Genomic DNA, 25,610 nt, shown 5'->3' on the forward strand with positions numbered 1-25,610 from the left:
GGCCGTTTGAAGGCCATAATTCGTGCCAAAGGTGACCAAATCGAACAAATCTAAATTTATTCTAAAACTTGATGCTATTTCTGACATTTTTTGCTTTCATTGAATAAAATTAAAAACAAAAACAGACAGACAGACGGATCGACTTATCAGATATGTGATGGGAACCATTTCGACTCGTTTTGACATAAATCGGCATATTATGTCCCAGATGTAACTATTCAGATCTAACCTGAATGCTTTATGCTGTGAGAACAATAAATTCCAAATATATATTTTACTTTGATTTTTAAACGTAAAAAAGCTAAGTTCTTTCTTTCATACAGCGATATGTCGGCCCAATCCTTTATGTGGTGGTCTTAAAGGAAAGTCTATTCGGGTTGGGAGACTTCAATTAATTAATGCTGGGATTTTAAATATCACATTGAAGATAAGTAGATCTCTCAGTATATACTTTCCTGGCCACTTTGTTTGGTTTGAGTGTTTAAATATGGAACGGCCCAAACAAGACTGTTAGTTGGCGAAAAATAGTTCATTTTATTTTCATTTTTTGCAAACGCAATAATTTATTTTTTGTCGTTGAATATATGATGAGGACTTCCAATGGTCAACGGGATACTTTCGTGTTTAGTTTCCGTAAAACATATGGACAAATATATTTTCGTGGCGTTGTTGTAAACTGTAAATATTTTCTTTTCCATTTTCATGTTTGTTTTCATTTCGAAATCCGTCGGGTGGACTTGGTATTTGCGGATGATGTCATGATTTATGTCAGTATTGTTTGTGTTTATACTATTGTCGTGTTTATTTGCGTTATTGATTTGGCTTTAAATGGGAAATCAAATAAATGTTTAGTACGAGTTGAGATTAAGACTATATATTTGCAATCATTTAAAAAAAGTCGTATTTTTTACGTTCATTCGCCACAAGATCGATCCCCACACTATTTGCACACGTATTTAAATTGTGTGACAACCCAGAAAAAAATTACACTGACCGATTTTTTTTGGCCAACATTTTTTGTTCTGGAATATCTTAATAATTTCAATCAGCATAACTAAATATCAGTTGTTAAAAAAAGTTATCCAGCAGGATCAATCTTTACAATTGTTTGTGTGAAGGTTTTTGTACATAATGGGAATTTAAAAAATTAAATTACATCGTATCAGTAATATAATACGATAAATAAATTTTTCTTTACTTCAATTTGAGTGTACATCAGAATCGCAATCAGAAAGTCATAAGTTTTTTAGCTTTCCAATTGTACAAAATACTTTGTACATAGCAATAAAACATAAATGTTCTAAAATTAAATATTTCCCAGCCGCCATAAAATATCACATGTGAAGAATTCGGTGATCTTGTGCGCTGACGCATACCATAATGTGAGAGATAATAAAGGTTATGACCCACACGCACATATATCGATGCGCTCAGTAGATGCACAAGACCACTTGAATGAGATGTCAAGCAGCCCTGCAATGTTCTCCATTCAGTATTAGAATAGATAAGAACAATTGTGTGGCTGCGACTAGGTTAAGTTACGTAAGAAAATCAGAATTGAATCAACAGCCAAACCATTAGGTTGGTTTTCTTTTCTCATTCACCAATGATGCACAATATTTCACATTATCGAAAGATTTTTTTGCTGGTTGTTTTGTTTTCTTATCGAAATTGACAATTTTAAAATGGAAAACCTTGTCTTCACTTATAATTGTTTTCATATAGATAGATTGAATGCCACAAATCGTCACTTTTATATAGAAAATTCCTACCTAATGATTTTTTTACTTTTAACTTTAAATTGGTTCTGACCTTGTTAATATGAATCAAATCAATGCAGTTGTTTTTTAGGGGGTTTTCCTATTTAAAAAAAGTATGCAAACGCTGTAGTCGTGCGTGGCCGACCATGTGATACCCTACAAATCTATAATGTATTGGAAAGCCCTCTTAGACCCAAATCCATTTTTCTCAATTTTGTTTTTGGATTAATGCCAAAAATTTTACTTTTTTGACCGGTGACATTAGGTATACAAAACAATTTATTACAAAAGTTGCATGTTCACCGCTAAATATTATCAGATGGCCTGTCCTGAACTCAAACTTCAAGCTTCAATTGTAGAGCACTGCAAATTCAGAATTGTTTCTTTTATTGGTCCATTTCAATCCCAAAATACTTTGCGATCATCTCCAAAAACAATTGGCTTCTATTCTGACCCCAACCCTTACTCCGGGCAAAATTTCGTGAGGATAAGGGCCTATGCTGGTAAGCTTGTGTAAACTCTTAATAATTAATATCTCTAAAATTAAAATAAATTGAGTCATACTCACCTAAGAACAAATTCAACGCATTGTTTCCCAAACATGTCAAAAACGTGCAACGATGTAATGTCATCATAGGCTAATGAAAATATAGACAACGAAAGCTTTCAATATAGTTTGCTAACAGATGTTGCAACAACAGTTTTTGCGCGATCAAGTGTCACTCGACTTCGAAAAAATATTATTTGAACTTGCAAAGATCACAATTGTTTGATTGAATATTTTCGATGTTATCAAGCATGGGACAGTTTTTTATTTGTGGTGGTTAGGATTTTTAACATTTTAAGTTTTTAGTGACTTCAATATGTTCACTCATATCCCTCAAAACAACATATACGGCATCTGCAGATTCGAATTTTTTCGATGATACGTGGTGGGAGCATTCCGTTGTATATATATCATAGACTAATGATTATATAGACAACGAAGAGTTAGTTTTGTCTTTTTATCCAGTTGGCTCTCAGCACGCTTTTGCATAGTCAACATGCTGATTAACGCAGTCAACCCACTCGACCTCGAAAACCTATTTCATAGTTTTCAAGAATTCCACTGATGTCATCATGTAATATGTACCCATGTCTTATTATGAAATAGTTTTTAACTGTTAAATATCCTACAATTGTTGTTATTTTTTTACATTTAAGAATTGAGTGACTTCAATATTTCGACTGCTACCCCTGAAACGCCCCAGATATTCTGACATCGGCGGTGGAGCCGATTACGATTTTCAAGTACCAAATATTATATATGAAGGTACCGTAATATGGGGGCTATAGTAAAACGTGGACATACAGGGTGAGATGAAAAAACTGGAACCAACTTCAGAGTGCTGTCATTTCTAAGCCACTAGTCCGACAGCTGTGAAAATTATTCCAGCTCATTATATTGTTTACAAGCGTACAAAAACATTTTGGTGAGAATTTTCCAGAAAATAAGTTATTCGTGATGGAATTCAAGCGTGTAGTGTGATTTCTTTAAATTTGGCTGGAAAACCACAAGTGACTATCGTTAGAGCACACCAGCATTTAAATGTAAATAAATCTTTTGTGTCTCGTACCATCGCTCGTTACCGTGCTACTGGTAGCGTAGCCCGACGTCAAGGAAGTGGACGGAAGAAAACAGCAACATCAGCAGAAATGGTTCGAAAAGTAAAGAAGCGACTTGATCGAAACCCGCGTCGCAGTGGCAGAAAAATGGCTCGTGAGCTGAACATATCGCAATAATTCATTCGGCAAATATTGAAAAATGAGCTCGTTGTAAAGCCATTGAAATTCCAAAAAGTGCAATGACTTACTCCGCAACAGAAAGAAAATAGACTCAAAAGAGCTAAAGAGTTACTTCGCTTGGCTGAAAGTGGTGAACTGCCGAATTTGGTTTTCTCCGATGAGAAAACATTCGTTGTCCAGCAGTTTGTAAACAAACAAAATGATCGTGTTTACTTGCCAAAGAGGTCAGCTGAAAATGTTCACCTTCGGTTGGAAACCCGAACTCAAACGCCGGCCATGGAGATGGTGTGGGCCGCCGATGGTCGCTCTCCGCTCGTATTAATCGACCGTGGCGTCAGAATAAATGCCGAATATTATCGCGAAAATATTCTGGAGGGTGTATTAAAGCCTTGGGCAAGTAAACATTTTGGCCGCAGACCTTGGACATTCCAACAGGACTCAGCATTATCGTACTCAGCACGCGCCACTCAAGATGGTTACAAAATGAGATTCCTCGCTTCATTTCCACCGCATATTGGTCACCAAAATCTCCGGATACCAATCCGTTGGACTATTGTGTCTGGAGTATTTTGAAAAGCAAGGTTGGAACTAAAAAAATACCAACGTTTCGATCACCTCAAGCAAGCGCATAGCCGGAAATGGGTCAAAATACTGCAGAGCGACATTCGGGCTGCGTGTGACGGTTTCATTGGCCGTTTGAAGGCCATAATTCGTGCCAAAGGTGACCAATTCGAACAAATCTAAACTTATTCTAAAATTTGATGCTATTTCCGACATTGTTTGCTTTCATTCAATAAAATTTAAAAAAAAAAATGTAAAAATTATGGCGTTTGACTTTGTTGCCATTTTTTTATCTCACCCTGTATATACACAATGTTGATGAGTTGGAACAATTCTAAACTCTAAATACCAAGTTTGAAACAATTTCGTTGAAAAATGAGACTAAATTTTTCAAAATACTGAATATCAGGAAGTACAGTTCTAGAGGAGTTACCTTATTTTCCATACCAACCATCCAAGTTATAAACTATCTCTACGTCAAATAGACAGACAGGCGAACGCCATTATAAACGTTACAAACGAAATGACAAATCAAATATATTCTTTATTCCTGGGTGGATGGTATAATAATTAAAGTAACGACTTTTGTTTGAAAACTTTGTTACAAATCTGCATTTAAAAGCTTTTGGAACAATCTGTATCAATAGATTTCTTTAGTAGTCATAATACGCTCTCCACAAAGTGCCCCAGCTTGAAATAATTAGATTTTTTTGTATCAAAAACATTATGCATTATGTTTATATGTTGTTATGAATGGCGTTCTTCAGTCTTAAAATTGAAATTGTGAAAATTTTGAAATGTTGTACTGAATGGCCTTCTTCAGTCTTAAATTTGAAATTTGATTTTATCTATGATTCGTATTTTATTTTCAGCATACAACGTAGGAAGAACAAATTTTGTCAAAGTTGAAAAGGTTACAACTTCAAAAATGTATATGTTCGACGTATTTCGGTAACATTACTTTAATTACGTGTATTCAACTCTTGTGGTGAAAAACGTCGAAGACGTACGTCAGGTATTGGGTGGGCGTGTTATTCAATATCCTTTAGATTTAGATTTTAAAACCGTTAATCAATACGAGCCACACGCAAATGGTGATATATATATATATATATGCGAGGATGTATGTGGACACACATTTCCTCCATTGGCATGCGAACTTCACTTTACAAATTGGATGACCAGCAATTTTCGCAGTTAGCCGCCAAAAGAAAACGGAGCCTAGTGAGTTAGCCAGGTATTCCACCACCACTATCGGTCAACTGCTCACATTTGGAAAACTCAAATGTTCTCGTCCATTACTAATTTGTGTGCAACCTAATTCATACAGTGAACGACAAAATATAGCAATCATCTGATATATCCACAAGCGGTTTAACGCATTTGGGTTTAATTAAGGTTTTGGTCACCCTCTCGGATCGATTTGAAAATTTTACTACAAGTTTCTCTTGAGGTCCTGAGTACTTTTCAAGTTATGAGCCTCTACATTGTATTACAATTGCGGAATTAAGAAAACTTTAATGACCATATTGCCTTGTCTTACAAACGGCGATGATCGACGAGGGGAGTCCAAACCCTCTTTCTTCCTCCCGAATATGTCGTATATTTTGGATAACTCAAACTGCGAGTAATCGGTCAAATCAACCATATCCGAAGCGGAAATTTTATACATTTTGTCTGCAGGTAGATCTACATATTGAACCACGTTTTCGCATTAATATTATCTTCCATTATTCGGAACTTTGACGATTTTGGCCGACTTTATAAGAGAATTGTTTAATGTAATGTATTTAGCGGCGAACGAAAACAAACGAAACAAAAAACGTAACCTTAAACGAAGTCGCAAGCTTTTAAATATTTTCAATCTTTTTTAATTCAAACAAAAACCACAACATTTCAATGCCAGAAATACACAAACAATACGATTTCCTTATGTACTTCTGCTATGAGTTGTCGAACTGTATCGTTTGCGAACGAATCGCTAGGAAACGTTTCCAAACGTTTGCTGTGCCAAATGACGACTGATATATTTTGAGTTTGATTTGATTTTTAGCTCAACATTTTTTTTTCACATTTTCCACTGAATAATGAACATAATAATTGAATAAAAAGACATGCATTTAACTTAGTATTGCCTTTTCCTTTATTTGTATTAAGTTAATAAACAGCGAAACGTTTCCTATGAGTTTAGTATTATTTAATTTACAATGTTACGTCATCCAGCCAAGTATACTCCAGTTTTATGTTTGTTTCCACCCACAAAATGAAAAACATGCCTCGTTATCTTAATATCGGGTTTGTTCGATTTTGTACTCCGAGAAAATACAGAACGAAACAATTACAAACGTTTGATATAGTTTATTTTCGTACCATGGTATTAAGACATTCTTATGGGTTTAAACTTCTATGTCTGAACCTTGTCGATCGTCAGATGATATTTTGATCAATTTAGCCACATTTCTCCAAAAAAAAAAAATAGTTTTAAATTCGGTATTTGAAGTTTTTCTGCAAAAGTCCGATATGAATCACGTTTTACAACGGATTCTTATCGCAAATTCTGAATTAGAGAAACAACCCCTAGCTGTCGAATATTTGACTTCAGCACTTATAGACATAATTCGTAAGTGGTACTATTTAAATGGTGAGCAGTAATAAATGTTCGCCCAGGCCAAACTTGATAGCTTTTCTACTTATCTAATCCCTAACGTCACCAATTAAAGTTATAATTAATTGTTCTTGTGCAAGAGTAAAACACAACTACAAAAATCATAATATTGCAAAATTTGTCAAATGAAGAATAGACTCCACTTGTGAGTAAATTACAACACCAATTTTTGGCCTACCATGAGATGTTCATTTCGTTGAACACAACTCAAAATATTCATCTGAGTCAATAAAGTCCACGATTTTCTCCGTTTGTCGACGCTGAGTCTGAAACTCACAACAATCGGTTTTGGTAATGAGGAAAATAAATTGGCTTGATTTGTAAAATTTAATGAGACAAGCGATTATTTTCCACCTACTTTTTTATTTGAAATGAGTTATTCGGGAATTTTGGGTATAACTTTCAGGATAGAAAAATTGTATTAAATGTAAGAGGGTCTTCAGCCCTACCATTTAGTGATATACAATTACAACACCAACAATGTTTTTCTTCTAGACCAACTTTGACCAATACCAATGCTACAGAGTTTTTTGCCGATAAAATCCTATTCTACTTAAGCTACATATATATTTCGAAATTGTTCTACTTTGGGCTATGTTTTGTGTTTGTTCTATTTCAGCTCCCACTGTATATCTGACGTCACGTGACACTTAGCACCCCCACCACGTGAAGCACTGAAAAGAAGGAAAAAAACAATAAACAATTCGCTTCATTAGTAATACGAACGTCGGCAGTGGTGAGGAATTGAAGGAATGAATATAGCAGGGACTGACTGGGCAAACGGCTAGCAGTCATATACACGTTGACGTTAACACCGACAAACACGCGTACTCAGGAGCACGCCAAAGACCACATAAAAATCGTTTGCGGTGGTGGTCTGAGCACATACACGCACACTGAAGACGTACGATTGTATTGGGAAGGTAGAGGTCTTCATTGTGTTGGGAGTAGAATAGCTAGATATTAGGGTATCATCCAAGTTATTTTTAGTCTTCCATGAAAACAAATAGTGAATGTAAGATCACACGATGGCATGTGGTATTTATTTTTAAAGAATATATAAAATGTCCATAAAACATTTCAGTGTGAACGACGTCTATGTCGTGATTGACAGGTGTCCTAATATCATGTTTTGAAACATAATCCTCTGATAAACCCACGTGAAATCAATTGGTTCGATCCACACATACCAGCAGTACAAAGGTGGTGATTTTACTTCTCCCATAAAAGAGAGTGAAATAAAGTTACTTTATATATATTTATGTAACGGTATGTAATTAAGTATCGTAGGGGTATCGAGAAGATTATGATCACAATTAAAGCTGCTTTGTGCTTGGCCGTGCTGAACTTTTTGACCATACCGAATTTTTGTATAATGCCAATATGATAATAACTCTAATTACTGACTCGCGGTCCTTTTCAAAAATTTAGATCTCAAAGCAAACTTTAGATCTCAAAGCAGCTCATAACACTTAGCTAATGAGAAATATGAAAAATATAGCAAAATTACTTTGAAAATATAGAACTGAGCCGAACTTGGATGTTTTCTGATGTTTAATTCGTATGGGCTTAGTTGCAATAACTTCGAAATAATACTACATTCCAAAGCCATCACCCAGATCAAATATGCCTAATGAACCAACGGCGAAACGAGTCGCATAGTGGTGAGTGTTTGACAGTGTCTAGCTGCCTTTTTATTTTTCATTAACGGGAAATATTTTTTTTCATTGATAACCGAAAGGAATTTAAAATCAAATCAAAAAAAAAAAAAGAATTTTGAGAAAATATTCAGTGTTTTTTTTTTTTTTTTTTTTTTTTTTTGTAGAATTTCCAAAAAAAGTTATATGGCAGAACCTGTACCATCGCACTCAGCACGCGCCACTCAAGAATGGTTAATGAGGTTCATCGCTTTACTTACTGCGCTCAATGGCCACCAAAATCCTCGGATACCAATCCGTTGGGCTATTGTGTCTGGAGTATTTTGAAAAGCAAGGTTGGCATTAAAAAAGACCAAAGTAAATCGCAAAACAACATTCGGGCAGCGTGTGACGGTTTCATGGGCCGTTTGAAGACCATAATTCGAGCCAAAGGTGACCAATTCGAACAAATCTGAACTTATTATAAAATATGATGCTATTTCCGACCTTTTTTTATTTAATATTTTTATTTGTTTCCTTTTTTAAGCGATCTAAGTGAATGATTCACCCCAATGTTGTAAGTCAATACCAGCGAACATGCGGTAAGTTAGCTTGCAAATACGTTACATTGGTATATGATGAACAGAAGGCAAAAAGGAATCACACACACCTACTTCCAAACTAATTATCGTATAACAGAAATCAACACACTCATGTTCACAAAAGTACATAAAACTCTTATAAAGCCAGTTTAGCCAAGGTTGCCAACGCTTTCAGGTATACAACGATAGAATATAAAATGAATAAAAACTCATTGACAATTTCATTTTCAAAATTCTTCCATATTGACGTGAGACACCGTGTTACGTAAAAATGTATGAGTAGTAATACCTATATTAAACTCTATACTTTTCCCAAATATCCCCCAACCTTTTTGGCATTTGCATGGCAACCTTGTCCTGCTGATTTCAGTATATTGCAATTAATAAGAATTTAATAGGGTGAACGATACTGGGCAAGCCCTGTTCTTGGCAAGGTTCGTGACAAGTCTTACAGCCTGTTCCACGATGTCGAAAGAACACGTTCGCACAACTTTTACACGACAAACAGCTGATTTCCGTTCCACTAAAATCCATCAGAACGAAAATTTGCACGAAAATCAAAGCGAACGAAAACGTAAGCGTTTCAGTGTAATTTTGCGTTCCACTATCTTTTTTCTTTCGTACGCATGCGAACACAAATGTCAAAATCAGTCACTTGTGTGTTTGCTGTCGAATGATAAAAATTAAGGAAAATTGTTTTAACATAAACATTTCTTGATTGAAAATGGAAAGAAAAATGTAAGTAAAAATAATAAATGCAATTTAATCTGTGAACAACAAATATATATTTTTTTATTTTCTCAATTCCAGCACGAAAAAACTACACAGCTGCGGGCAATAGTTGAGTATATGGGGGAGAATCCTAAGTTCGCCAGAGGAGTGCCAATTTTTGGAAGCAGCAGGCAATCCCATGAAGACCACTGGAAGACACAAACCTAGAAAAAATCATTTTTTTATTTTAAAAATGTAAAAATACAATCATACTTACTGGTTGTTAGGTACTTCAAATAAATTCGAAGCATCTCTTAAATGCCTCCGTGGCACAATTTGAACCTCCTCCTCATCATCCATAAAAAATAGGGCTACAGAAATATTCATTTTTTTCTTTTTTAAGAACACAAATAATCTGAACACAATCACTAGACATTTTATTTTGTTTGTTTATTTACAATTTGTTTGTTTACAACTGAACTGTCAGTTGAGACAGAGCCACTGCTGCTTTTTCGCGTTTATATTAGACATTTGGCGCTTTTTTTTGCCTTATTTCGCGATTAATTTTGCCAAAAAATATTTTGCAACACTGAATCACGTAAGGCTATGCGAAAGAAAGAACGAAAGTTAGTGGAACGCATTCTTATGCGAAAGTGAGTGAGTAGCCTTCGTTCGCACAAATTTTCTTTCGAGATCGTGGAACAGGCTGTTAATAAGATGTAGGTCATTTTTGTGATTTAATTAAACTATGAGTGAGATCACACTTTTTCCAAGCAAAGTATGTGACTGGGCTAGTGCCGAGTGCTGCGTGCGTGTGTGTGTGTGATTATTGGTGTTTAGGCTAATATTCACATTTTAGTCGTTCCTTTTAATTGTATGTACTTTGACGCATTAATATTTAGATTTCTATACCCTAATTTTCAGGAAAATATATAAAATAGACTGGTTTCGGGGTGTGCTTGTTGTGTGAATTAAAGTGGGGTTGTTTAGATTTGTTGGCTGTTCTTTCGTGATGTGTTTGTGTTAAATCCAACATGCTTAATGTCACGAAATATTTCAGAACAGCGGCACGGGAAAGGATTGGTCACATCATTTGCCCGCTATAAATATTGAAAAGTTGACATAAGAGTTATAATATTAGACACAAATCTTCAAGCGACTTCATAGCATTACCATCCACACTGTTATTAGAATATTTCCAATAGAACGTTCAGAGCAGCGGTGATGATAACTATTCCTACTACAATACCTTACTGTGAGGAGATGGGCTTCAATGTAATAGAGTGTTAAAAATACTGTCTTAAAAACACCATAACTTTGTTTAATTTGTCCATATCCGCGGAACTTTAAGATCAATGACGTATACAGAATTGATTTTTTTTCATTTAGGGTTGGGTGATTCTATTGAAATAAATTATTTAAAATTCACTATATCGTGGAACTGGCCCCTGTCAAACTCTTCAATGGAAATGGTGGCATGTCATATAATTATCAAATTTTATGATACATAACCAAACATGCAACGCCATGATGCCAAGATGTGGATCACCTCTAAACACATTTTATAATTTAACTCATATAAGGCATAATTTAATATATTTAAAAATGTAACGAAATGGCCTACTGCGTTGTAAGTCCTCAGTAATGTAAATTTTGTATGAAAAAAGATTAAAGGTATGTGAAAGGATAAGAACTACTCCCCAATAAAAATAGAAGAGGTCGTTATGAAAACATTTGTGTCCAGATTGATTTATATTCACTGAATTTTGTGTTATCGAACAATTTGTTAAAATTTGTTCAAGTTATTGAACATTTGTACATACCTAATTATTTTTATTTATTTTTATTTTCATCAAAATTCTTAACCTCTTATCATTTTACAGTTTTCCTCTATCAATTGATTTATAATGTATTTATTGTAACTTTAACATAAGTTCAATAAGTAAAGGTTTTCTAACATAATGTATTATTTGAAAATAAACCAGAGTTCAAAAATTCCCACAAAATGGAATTTTGTTGGGTGTGTGCAAAAAAAGTTATTCAAAACCCCAGAAAATCTCTCTAATACTATTTTTTGAAGTTGTAATTTGTAAATGTATAAAAGAAGGATCACTTTGTATATATTTTCTGAGGACAGTAATCCTCAAATGTCCAGTTCAAGATAGTAGAATATTATTCCGGCTTTCATGAGCATAAATCTGATTAAAATGTCTCGGGAAGTCAATACAATAGTTAGTCAAATAATAACGTAATAGGCTCTGTGTTAAATTATTGTCAAAACAATTAGTGAGCATTCATAGAGCGCAAAACAGTATTATGATTGGATTAAGTCATCGCCTGATTTCGGCGTAAAAAAGCGGTTTTAGGTTGACTTGTTCCATCATTTTTACTTGTTTACTTTACGATTCGTCATTCTTTTACGAAGAAGCCAGCTAATGACAAAAAAAAAAAAACCTTTTATGTACTCTCACCTTAAGTTCGGGCGGACCGAACTTTTAATACCCTCCAATAAATAAAGAAAACATTTCCACTGTAAACTACAAACATCAGTAAGACCGTTTGGATAATGCAGTTCAAGTTTTCAAAAACAATAATGTGAGTAGAACGGGTACTTATATAAACAAATTTATACTACAAGGATTGTTATCTATTGTGAGTCCTTAATTCCAAATTTTAAAAAATTTCTTAGGTAATTGTGACTTTGTGATTATTAAAATACCGAATATCGGGAGATGCCGTTGTATGGTGGCTATACGAAAACGTGAACATATATATACAATGTTCCGCCTTAAACCCATTCCGAACTATAAATACCATTTACCTATTACGAACTGCAATGTAAATGTAATGTAATATACCCTCCTTTCAAGGTGGAGGGTGTAAAAGCTCGCCTAATTCACTGGGAAATATGTGCATTACAGGGTGAAATAAAATAATTTTTACATCTTTTTTAAATTTTATTAAATGAAAGCAAAAAATGTCGGAAATAGCATCAAATATTAGAATAATAAATATTAGAAATAGATTTGTTCGAATTGGTCACCTTTGGCACGAATTATGGCCTTCGACACTTTGGTGTTTTTTGGTGCCAACCTTGCTTTCCAAAATACTCCAGACACAATAGTCCAATGGATTAGTATCCGGAGATTTTGGTGGCCATTGTGCGCTGGAAATGAACCTCATTTTGTAACAATTCTTGGGTTGCGCGTGCTGAGTGCGATGGTGCTGAGTCTTGTTGGAATGTCCAAGGTCTGCGGCCAAAATGTTTGCGTGCTCAAGGCTTAAATACACCTTCCAGAATATTTTCGCTATAATGTTCGGTATTTATTCTGATGCCACGGTCGATTAATACGAGCGGAGAGCGACCATCGGCTATTATTGCGACCCACACCAACGCCATGGCCGGCGCTTGAGTTCTGGTTTCCAACCGAAGGTGCACATTTTCAGCTGACCTCTTTGGCAAGTAAACACGTTAATTTTGTTTGTTTAGAAACTGCTGGACAACGAATGTTTTCTCATCGGAGAAAACCAAATTCGCCAGTTCACCACTTTTGGCCAAGCGCAGCAACTCTTTAGCTCTTTTAAGTCTATTTTCTTTCTGTTGCGGTATAAGTTCTTGCATTTTTTTGGGATTTCAATGGCTTTACCCCGAGCTCATTTTGTAATATTTGCCGAATGGAATATTGCGATACGTTCAGCTCACGAGCCATTTTTCGGCCACTGTGACCATTGCGGGTTTCGATCAAGTCGCTTCTTTGCTTTTCGAACCATTTCTGCTCTTCCGTCCACTTCCTTGACGTCGGGCTACGCTACCAGAAGCACGGTAACGGGCGATGGTACGAGACACAAAAGATTTATTCACATTTAAATGCTGGAGTGCTCTAACGATAACCACTTGTGGTTTTCCAGCCAAATATAAATAAATCACACTATCACGCTTGAATTCCATTACGAATAACTTATTTTCTGGAAAATTCTCACCAAAATGCTTTTGTACGCTTTCAAACAATATAATGAGCTGTCACTGGAATAATTTTAAATGCTGCCGGACGAGTGGCTTAGAAATGACAGAAGTCTGAAGTTGATTGCAGTTTTTTCATTACACCCTGTAGAGTTTAATCTGACGGAGAAATAATACCCCCAAAGCCAAACTTGAATTGCAAAAATCTTGCGTTAGCATTACATGTGCAATAAGTCTAAAATAAAAATATTTAATATTTTTGCTTACTTTACGGTGTCTATATACTTTACGGTGTCTACGACTTGCATAGATATTTTATGATATTGGGAAATATGAAACAGCATTCTATCAAAATACAAATGACAATCATATTAATTTTCGAAATTCTACATTTTCAGAACCCAAAACACATACTGCAATTTATTGCTTCTTCTTAAGTTTTTCGACCGAATGGGAATGAAACTGTCATTTTTTATTCAATTTGTTTCAATATCGATTATTATGTAAAAAAGTTACAAAAATGTCAGAGCTCATTACATATCATGTAGACCGGCCCTCCCAGTATATATTCCTTGACATTGTATGCCAAGAAAAAGTACTTATACCAAAATGCATCCATGTTTTGTCAACTCCTTCTATTTTTGAACTCGCAGCCTAGTGCGATAAATGTCTTTCGAAACAATTTTGGGTTGCTGAACGGACAAGATTTTTCAAGCAAATTGTAAAATATATAAAAATTGACCATTTCGGAAAGAGAACGAGACGGTGATTTGGGGCATCTAACTGGTTGGTTCTTTTCCACCACTAAACTGTAGATTTCTATTCTAACTATCACGATTCCTATTCAAACGCAATCCAAATAATTTAGCTATTATTTGGTGATTTCGATTCTCAAACAATAGAATCACTCTCTGCACAAATCCTTCAATATTTCAAGTTTTAAACCCTGTTTTAAACATAATTGTTTTTAATCACTGGATAAAAATTTTTCATAAGAAAGCTTTTAAATGTCGGTCCATGATTTGACACAAGCAAAAATATTAAATATTTTTATTTTAGACTTATTGCACATGTAATGCTAACGCAAGATTTTTGCAATTCAAGTTTGGCTTTGGGGGTATTATTTAACTCATTTTTTCCTATTTTTACCAACACAAGTCTTCGTTAGATAAAACTCTACAGGGTGTGATGAAAAAACTGCAATCAACTTCAGACTTCTGTCATTTCTAAGCCACTCGTCCGGCAGCATTTAAAATTATTCCAGTGACAGCTCATTATATTGTTTGAAAGCGTACAAAAGCATTTTGGTGAGAATTTTCCAGAAAATAAGTTATTCGTAATGGAATTCAAGCGTGATAGTGTGATTTATTTAAATTTGGCTGGAAAACCACAAGTGGTTATCGTTAGAGCACACCAGCATTTAAATGTGAATAAATCTTTTGTGTCTCGTACCATCGCCCGTTACCGTACTTCTGGTAGCGTAGCCCGACGTCAAGGAAGTGGACGGAAGAGCAGAAATGGTTCGAAAAGCAAAGAAGCGACTTGATCGAAACCCGCAATGGTCACAGTGGCCGAAAAATGGCTCGTGAGCTGAACGTATCGCAATATTCCATTCGGCAAATATTACAAAATGAGCTCGGGGTAAAGCCATTGAAATCCCAAAAAATGCAAGAACTTATACCGCAACAGAAAGAAAATAGACTTAAAAGAGCTTAAGAGTTGCTGCGCTTGGCCAATAGTGGTGAACTGGCGAATTTGGTTTTCTCCGATGAGAAAACATTCGTTGTCCAGCAGTTTGTAAACAAACAAAATTATCGTGTTTACTTGCCAAAGAGGTCAGCTGAAAATGTGCACCCTCGGTTGGAAACCAGAACTCAAGCGCCGGCCATGGCGTTGGTGTGGGTCGCAATAACAACCGATGGTCGCTCTCCGCTCGTATTAATCGACCGTGGCATCAGAATAAATGCCGAACATTATCGCGAAAATATTCTGGAAGGTGTATTTAAGCCTTGGGCACGCAAACATTTTGGCCGCAGACCTTGGACATTCCAACAAGACTCAGCACCATCGCATTCAGCACGCGCAACCCAAGAATTGTTACAAAATGAGGTTCATTTCCAGCGCACAATGGCCACCAAAATCTCCGGATACTAATCCATTGGACTATTGTGTCTGGAGTATTTTGGAAAGCAAGGTTGGCACCAAAAAACACCAAAGTGTCGAAGGCCATAATTCGTGCCAAAGGTGACCAATTCGAACAAATCTATTTCTAATATTTATTATTCTAATATTTGATGCTATTTCCGACATTTTTTGCTTTCATTCAATGAAATTTAAAAAAGAAGTAAAAATTATTTTATTTCACCCTGTAATGCACATATTTCCCAGTGAATTAGGCGAGCTTTTACACCCTCCACCTTGAAAGGAGGGTATATTACATTTGTAACATCTCTAAATATTCGTCGTAGACCCCATTAAGTATATATATAATCAAGATCAGTAATTGCAGTTCGTAATAGGTAAATGGTATTTATAGTTCGGAATGGGTTTAAGCTCCGGTGGCGGAACATTGTATATATAAGTTCACGTTTTCGTATAGCCACCATACAACGGCATCTCCCGATATTCGGTATTTTAATAATCACAAAGTCACAATTACCTAAGAAATTTTTTAAAATTTGGAATTAAGGACTCACAATAGATAACAATCCTTGTAGTATAAATTTGTTTATATAAGTACCCGTTCTACTCACTTTATTGTTTTTGAAAACTTGAACTGCATTATCCAAACGGTCTTACTGATGTTTGTAGTTTACAGTGGAAATGTTTTCTTTATTTATTGGAGGGTATTAAAAGTTCGGTCCGCCCGAACTTAAGGTGAGAGTACATAAAAGGTTTTTTTTGTCATTAGCTGGCTTCTTCGTAAAAGAATGACGAATCGTAAAGTAAACAAGTAAAAATGATGGAACAAGTCAACCTAAAACCGCTTTTTTACGCCGAAATCAGGCGATGACTTAATCCAGTCATAATACTGTTTTGCGCTCTATGAATGCTCACTAATTGTTTTGACAATAATTTAACACAGAGCCTATTACGTTATTATTTGACTAACTATTGTATTGACTTCCCGAGATATTTTAATCAGATTTATGCTCATGAAAGCCGGAATAATATTCTACTATCTTGAACTGGACATTTGAGGATTACTGTCCTCAGAAAATATATACAAAGTGATCCTTCTTTTATACATTTACAAATTACAACTGCAAAAAATAGTATTAGAGAGATTTTCTGGGGTTTTGAATAACTTTTTTGCACACACCCAACAAAATTCCATTTTGTGGGAATTTTTGAACTTTGGTTTATTTTCAAATAATACATTATGTTAGAAAACCTTTACTTATTGAACTTATGTTAAAGTTACAATAAATACATTATAAATCAATTGATAGAGGAAAACTGTAAAATGATAAGAGGTTAAGAATTTTGATGAAAATAAAAATAAATAAAAATAATTAGGTATGTACAAATGTTCAATAACTTGAACAAATTTTAACAAATTGTTCGATAACACAAAATTCAGTGAATATAAATCAATCTGGACACAAATGTTTTCATAACGACCTCTTCTATTTTTATTGGGGAGTAGTTCTTATTCTTTCACATACCTTTAATCTTTTTTCATACACAATTTACATTACTGAGGACTTACAACGCAGTAGGCCATTTCGTTACATTTTTAAATATATTAAATTATGCCTTATATGAGTTAAATTATAAAATGTGTTTAGAGGTGATCCACATCTTGGCATCATGGCGTTGCATGTTTGGTTATGTATCATAAAATTTGATATTAATATGACATGCACCATACCAATCTGCGTATGCATCATCACCTTAAGAATGGGAAAGGTAAAGCAATTTTCGCAAAAAGTAAATACTAAAATTCATTTTTAAAAATGTATTACAGCTTTTATCCTAACGAATCAAACGGATAATTGAAATTGTTCAAAACTTTACATTAATTAACCATTGCATACCCTAATTTGCAGATGTGTTCTTTTTTCGTGCAACGAATTTCTTGTTTTTGCAGTCGGTTGTATGCCAACTCCACGACATCTCAAAACACAAATATGTCATTTAGCCTATTATGTTGTGCGAGAAGACATAATTTCCATGGTATAATTATTACAGGTAACAGCAAGTCCCAGCTGATTTGACTCTATAGTAATACTAGTGTCAAACTCGATATGACGTTTTGTGATTTAATTCCATTTCTTGATATACAATAGGTATACCCTTTTTTTGATATAAAATTTCACTGCAGGGCAATGTGAACATGTTTTTTTGCTAATACAAAAAATCGCCGTTGTACTTAACAAAACGCCAAAGGCCATGGTTCGGAGCAGCGACACCACGTCGCGTAGAAGAATACTTTATGTATGTATGCTGTTTGGTGTCAACTTGAAAGGGATGTTGCTTTTTCCACGATTTTCTAGCGATTGTTTGAAGTGTTGAGAGATTATGACCAACAGCTAACAACTATACATTCAGGGGTATTACAATAAAACAAATTAAGAACTTTTCTTCTGCATTTTAAATTTAATATTCCAAATTTCAAAAATGCACATTTTTGAAATTAAAATGATTTATTGAAAATTAATTATTTTGTTTACATTTTTGGACACATAACTCTGACACTTGTATTGCGTACAAAAACAAATTTGTATGTGGTTGTTGATACGATTGTTGTACAATAGCACCTGCTCTTACCTGTATTATTCTACCATGGGTAATTCCTTAATATAATATTAAAAATGTATTCTTTGTTTCATAAGTTATATATAATTATATAAAATATAGAAAATAATAAAGAATTTGTTAAAATAAAAACGAAAATCTTTGTGTGCAACCAAAAACTGAACGATGTAGAAGTTGACGACAGTTAAAAAAATATGTATAATATTCCCGATTTTTTATTTCTTCGAACCTTACCACGCTTAACATTCCCATCCCTACCGACCGAGGAGAGACCTCCCTTTACGTAGGGATCGCGTACTAAAGGGCTGCAAATGTGACAATTTTCTCTATTTATGCCATGGAGAGAAGACGCTCGTCATGTTGTGCCCTGTTTGATCAAACACATAACGTCATGTCGGTCACACTTAAACCCATCGTCATAACATGTAATGACCAATAAAGGGGGATGTTGTATAGTATGTCATACAAAAATGTTCTATAAAAAAACAACAACAATTATGAAACAATTGCAAACGAAAAAGACACACACGGGATGAAGGCAAAGCGCAATCGCTACCTGTTTTTCCGATATATGAAAAAATACATTTTTTGTAATAAAAGTTGGGTTCCAGAACCTACAAATTAGTACTAATTAGTGCTAATTCTGCTACAACGCGTTCCCGTAGTCCTTGTACCTTTCGAAGATTTTAAATTGTTTCCTTTCGTTGCAGAATTTTGGGCAAATAAAAATTTTGTGATCCTCTCTTTCAGTGATTCCACAAAATGTGCAGATGTCTGAGGCCTCGATTTTAATGTCTTGAGTGTAAGACAGAATTTTTACTGTCCGTAAGAATGACTGCTTTGAGCGAGTTTTCCTCGATCATTATATCAATTGCTTTATTTATGGCATGTAGTTCTCCCATTAGAGAAGAGGTTTTTGATGTTATTCTGAAAGCATAATTTTGTTTCATTGATATGTTGCAGACCGCACAACCTGTACTACTGTCTGTGACTGATGCATCAGTTGACCATATGGAATGACCCTGGTTTTTTAGACATACTAGTTTTCTTGAAGAATTGCTCTAAAAAATTCATTGGACTTGGAGTGCTTTACTGCCTTAAAGAGATCATCTAAAAAGCTTATTTTCTTTGAAGGTATCCTTTTTTGATTTATCATAGTTCGGTCAAGGATGTGTTTAAATTTGTTGTAGATAAAACCCAAACTTGTTTCTACGGAGGAATCTATGGTGATGCAGTTGTACAGCGTATTGTTATACATTTTGAATTTTATTAGTTCTTTAGCTGCAAGATACTGAGAACGTTGTTCAGGAGGAAGCATAACAGCCAGTGCATAGATGTTGTGTATTGGTGTGGAAGGGGTAAGTCCAAGGCTTCTTCTAAGCATTTGATTTTGAAAGCTAGTTAACTTTTTGTTGAGATATTGTGGCATGTGGGCCATAGATGATATTGCGTATTCCGTCTTAGAGAACACTAGGGATTTTGTTAAATTTATTGATATGTGTGGGAGTAATCCGTTTTTGGTGTCGTTTATCATTTTTAATGCGTTTAGTGAGTTGGTGCAGGAATTCGTTACTTCATCATAGTGTTCCTTTAGCGATAAACTTTTTTTAATATATCTTCCCAGAAATTTTATTTTTTCAACAGAGTTTATGTTTGTATTTTGTAACTTTATATTTGGGATTTTACGAAGGCCTTTTGCTACATACATGACGAAGGTTTTATCAGGGTTGTATTTAAGATTCGAGCGGGATAAAATATGGTAAAAATGATTCGCTTTATGTTGTAGATTTTCATTTGCCATTTCAAATTCCTTGTGAGTGGATAGTAAAATAAAATCATCCGCAAATTGAAATAAATATGTGTTTTAATCTGCAATCCCATGTAGACCAAGCATATATATATTAAAAAGTATTGGACTTAAGCAGCTGCCTTGAGGTAATCCATTATATATATCTATCATTTCATTGCCCATAACAATTGTGCGTTTTTTAAGAAATTTTATTATCCAATCTTTGATATCCTCCGGGCAGTTTATCTCGGACAAAATTTTATAAAGAATTAATAGATTTACGCAATCATAGGCCTTTTCAATATCTATAGACAGTAGAATTACTTTTTCTCCTTTTTCCTTATGATAATTTATTGTGTATAGTAAATGATTGATACACATGGATGAAGAGAAGTTTTTCCTGTATGCGTATGTGTTGGTCGGAAGAATATATTGTTCCTGAAGAAATGACTGTAATCTTTCTTTCATCATCAGGTTTATAATTTTGAGAAAAACTGATATTAATGATATTGGTCGAAAATTTGTGAATATTTCCAGATCTTTTCCTTTTTTTGGTATTGGAACAATTTTGATTTTTCGCCAATCTTCTCTTAATTCACATTTTTTCCAAGCTGAATTCATTGCTTGAAAAAGATTATATTTAGATGATTCTGATAAGTTATTTATCATCTCATATGTTATGCCATCTAACCCTGCAGCTGAAGGTTTTTTCTTACTGTTTAAGACAGATGAGAATTCTTCCATTGTGAGTTCGACGGGTATTCTTTGCGTGTTTGGAGGGAAGGTGTATTAAAAATATTTTGTTGTTATTTTCGGACCATTTCCCACCGTCATTGCATGACAAACTGTTTTTACATCCTTTTACCAGACGAAATAATGATTTTGAGTTAGGCTCCATATTTAAAGTTGTAATTTTTGATTTAAAAGATTGTCGTTTTGCATATTTTGTGGCGTTTTTAAAATGTTTAATGGCTATGCAAATCATATTTCTTTTGCGCGGCTACTTGCAATCTAAATTTTTTTCGACAAAAGGGTCCCACCAAGGTTTTGGATTTCTTTTGTTATCAATAACATACATAGCTTTTTTGATTTCAGCATGCATGGCGAAGTTGATTTCCTCGAAGTCCGGATTCAATTTTAATATTGCAAGATTTCTTATGAGCTTTTTTTCGCTAAGAACATTTTTGGCGTTGCAAATAGTATCGCTTAATTTCAGAATTATTGGGAGATGGTGACTTCCTTCAATTATTGTTTTTTGAACTTTCCAAGATAGTGACAGAGTTGAGTTGGTAAATGATAGATCCAAAACAGATCCCGTATTGTCATTGATTCGTTTTTAAAAGTGTAACTTCCATCATTTAAACATCGAAAGTTTGAATAATCAAAAAATTCTTTAAGCATTTTTCCACGTTGCGAATCAAAAAAATCACCAAAGGCCGAATGTCTAGCATTAAAATCGCCACAGATAAATGTATTTGGACTAGATTAGAGTAGAGGAAGGATGTTATTTTTTCAAGTTAATTTTTAATGGTTATACTTTTTACGGAATGTGGGAAATAGACATCCACTAAAGTGAGGTTATTGTTTAAATTAGTGGTTTGACAAATTAGTATGTCAAGTGTTGATTGAAAAGAGATTCTTTTAAACTGAATATTTTTCTTTAAAATTATCGCGACGCCACCATAATTATCTTTTCTCTTTTTTGAAACTATATTATAATTTTGAAAAGTTGTTGAATTTTGTTTTTCATCTATATTGAAAATTTCACTCAGGAAGCATATATCGATGTTAAGTTTTCTTAAATGGAAGTCCAGAGAGTTTTTGTTTTTTTTTTAAGACTTTGTATATTGTATTGTAAGATGTTCATGGATAATTAAACAAATTGTTATTATTTATTTGCAGTTATTTCAGAATAATCACACTTTATCTTTTTCAGGATGTTACTAATTGGCTTTCTTCATTTGCTTCTGATGGATATGGGCTTTGGTTGTTTGCTGATACTGGAATGACTATTTGTTGAAATTTCTTTAAAACATCAAGACCTTCTGTGCAGTTAAGAGACGTTAGTATTGTGGACATTTGCCTTGAAAATGATGCTAATGCTCTTTCTATTTCTGTCACTTTAGAAAAATTTTGATGATCAAATACTGCTTTGGTTGGATTTACATGGATTGGGCTTGCAATGGCATGTTGATTTTTCGTTATTGGAGCCGCAACTTTGCTATATTTAATACTTGTAATTTTTTTGTTAACTGCATCATGTATATTAATTTTTGGAGTCCTGTTTGTTAAGAGAGGCGGGAACTCATTATTAAAATCACGTTCAGAAAGAATGTGGAAACGATTTCTTCTCTCTGGATAATTTTGGAGAATCTCCCTTCTAGATAGGTTTGTTAGCGCCATAATGCTGCTTATATTTCTTTCAGACTTCCACTTCAAACACTTTTTGGAATCTGTTGCAAAATGATCTATTTTGTTGCAAAGTATGCATCTTGGAGACATGCATAGTTCTTTACAGGTTGTTGTAGAACGACAATCTAAACATCTATTTTCCTTACTGCAATTTGTAGCACATAGAATATCTTTTCCACAGTTTAGACACTTCTTCGTCGACCTGCAACGAAGAGCAATGTGGCCTAAACGGCCGCAGTTTAAACACAGCCGAACAGGTGGTACATACAAGTCCAGTGTTATTTTTTTTCCACACATATATATTTTCGTAGGAATTCCATCAAAAATAATACCAATCTTTATCGTTTCTGTGGGTACGATTAAACCAGAATCATTTTTCCTAGTAAAGCGATAAATTAAGACTACTTCCACACACTCATTGTTTTGCATAATTTCTTTCTTTATAATATCTGCAGAAAGGCACGTAGGTACATTTTTGATAATATAAAAACGTTGAACAAATCTCTCTGGGATGTATGCTTTTAATCCAACAGTTTTTTAAATTGGGATTTGTGGCAAATAAGTTGGCAGATTCAAAATTGTTGAACGTCATTCTAAAAGTGTTATATCCCACACACTTGCAAGCATAGTTAGTGAGATTGATTTGCTTTAGACGTATATACAAATGGAGTTCGCAGTTTTTCCTCCTAGAGCTGATTGGCGTTTCTGACGACACTATGACATAAAATGGCCCTGGATGGTTTGGTGTATACAGTACATTTCCATCATTTAGCGAATTGTAATTGTATTCGGTGCCCATTTTGTCCGTGGTTTGGGATGAAATTTTATTGGTGTTGGTGTTTTTATTGGATGGCCATTATTGTTTTTAAAACTTTTATTATCGTTTTCAATGTTTTTGGCTCTTCTTTTATTGGTATCCCCAATAGGTGGAGGAAATAAAAAAATTGGCAAAAATTTCGCAAAAATTGTTTTTAACCAAGATAAAAGAAAAAAAAATGGAGGTTTGTTTGTGTTTTGACTTTGTGTTGATTTGTTGTTGTTGTGTTTGTTTGTGAAAAAAAGCGACCAGCGCGAAAAAGTCTAGTGTCAACAAAGGTTGATAAGCGACGTTAACTTATTTTCAATACTCATTTTTTAATTTTTGGCGTCCATTTCAGTAAGGTTTCACCAGTCCGATCTAGACTGTTTTCTTTTGGAATTTTGAATGTTGACATTTTATCGCATTTCTGCTAATTTTCCGTTCCCTTATTTTTTGAGCACATCTAAATGAGAATGGCATTTCGTACTATTCTCTTTTCTGCTAGTTTTACTACTAAAAAAGTACTGGAAAACAACTAAAATATTTCTTGGGATTACTTACATATTTCAGGTACTTCCAATTGGTTCACTCAAAATTTTCACATTTCGTGGTTATTGACGAAACAATCCAAAATATCAATCCTTATTAAAAACAATAATCCCCTGACAATTTTTCTTAATAAAAACACGGTTTGGTTTTTCTTATTTTGATTATAATTTCATACATTTTTGTCTCTAGTACTGAGGTGTAAATGAAAATGAGTGCTACTTTAATTCACGTAAACAATAAATTGGTATTGTCCAGTATATTTTCCATTTTTTTCTATTCATTTGTTGATGTCTATGCATATTTTGTTAATCATGTACTTTCTATTTGTTATTGAATGAGAGTCATATCTGCCCTCATCTAATAATAATAAGAATATTTTTAAATTATTGGTTTGGTATTCAATTTTATATTTACGCGGTATTTGTTACTTCAAAATTACAGCACACGCAAAAACATATCCTCACCGTGGAAAGTAACACACACACACTCTCTCTCAATTTAAGCACACGTACACAAATGACACACAATTTCGTGTCATCGTCAAATTTGATGACAACGTCGACACCCTCCATTGATAGAAAACACCATGCAAATATTCGAGTCAGCCATGCCACGATCGAACCTTAGACAATGACACACATGAATCAAAATGGGGGATGTTGTTGGTTGTTATTGCCTATCAAATACATAGCACATGATTGAATTGACATAGTCAGTTTGTCGAAAAAAGCATAATTCATACAACTCGTCTTGTGCTGGCCTTTATTGCGTACACACCATGATCCGCATCATAATGGGAATTGAGTAGGAAATTGAAAACCAGCTACAAAATCTGATTCATCCGCTAATCTGTCTAACAATAAAACATATGTATTTTAATTGTTAAAAAAAAATATTCTAGATTTAATAACATCTAAACTCATGCCAATACTATTTTTTGTGGCAACATGCAGTTCAACTAATTTCTAATTAATTTTTGCCTGCTAGTAAGGCAAATGGCAGAATTTGTTTTTGAACTGATTCTATTGTATCTGAGTATATTGCATATTGTGGATCCCATACAACTGAACTATATTCTTATATAGATCTAGCAAGAGACGTAAATAACTGTTTTGTAATATATGGATCAGAAAAATCTTTGGCCCACCGTTATATAAAACCTAGAACACCATTTGCTTTATTTGCCATTGTTATTAAATGGAATTTTAAAATTTAATTTTGGATCCATCAAGAGGCCAAGATCGAATGACAGTGAATGACAGTCAATATTATATTCCAGTATCAGAGAAGAATATCTGGGGAAACACATATGTTTACGTTTGCTTACATTTAAATCCGTCCAATTTAACCTACACCATTGAAAAAGGCTATCTAAATCATTTTGAGGTAATTAGCCAGTTTCTCACATCCAATTTAACCTACACCATTGAAAAAGGCTATCTAAATCATTTTGAGGTAATTAGCCAGTTTCTCACAGTTATGGGAACTGAATAACTTAACATCTTTGGATACATTAACAATTTCGAATAATTTATGGAATTAGGTAAATTCCTAATAAATAAAGGAAAGAAAAGCGGCTCAATGTGACTTCTTTTTGAAACTCCCGATGGGACGCTAA

General features: G+C 34.1%; 1 protein-coding gene and 2 long non-coding RNA genes across 3 annotated transcripts in view; 1 reads left to right on the forward strand and 2 right to left on the reverse strand.

The window, feature by feature from the left end:
* Positions 1–25,610, reverse strand: part of LOC101896025 (pseudouridylate synthase RPUSD2) — a 102,008-nt gene that overhangs the window by 62,746 nt on the left and 13,652 nt on the right. The window lies entirely within an intron of this gene.
* On the forward strand, positions 9,464–10,062 carry LOC131806490 (uncharacterized). Its single transcript, XR_009344054.1, has 2 exons — positions 9,464–9,748; positions 9,821–10,062. It is a non-coding gene; the product is annotated as an uncharacterized LOC131806490 (long non-coding RNA).
* On the reverse strand, positions 9,772–10,427 carry LOC131806486 (uncharacterized). The gene is made up of 2 exons (XR_009344053.1): positions 9,999–10,427; positions 9,772–9,945 (listed from the first exon to the last, which is right to left on the reverse strand). It is a non-coding gene; the product is annotated as an uncharacterized LOC131806486 (long non-coding RNA).

This window comes from Musca domestica, unplaced genomic scaffold (genome assembly GCF_030504385.1).
Source record: "Musca domestica strain aabys unplaced genomic scaffold, Musca_domestica.polishedcontigs.V.1.1 11, whole genome shotgun sequence".
Taxonomy (NCBI): domain Eukaryota; kingdom Metazoa; phylum Arthropoda; class Insecta; order Diptera; family Muscidae; genus Musca; species Musca domestica.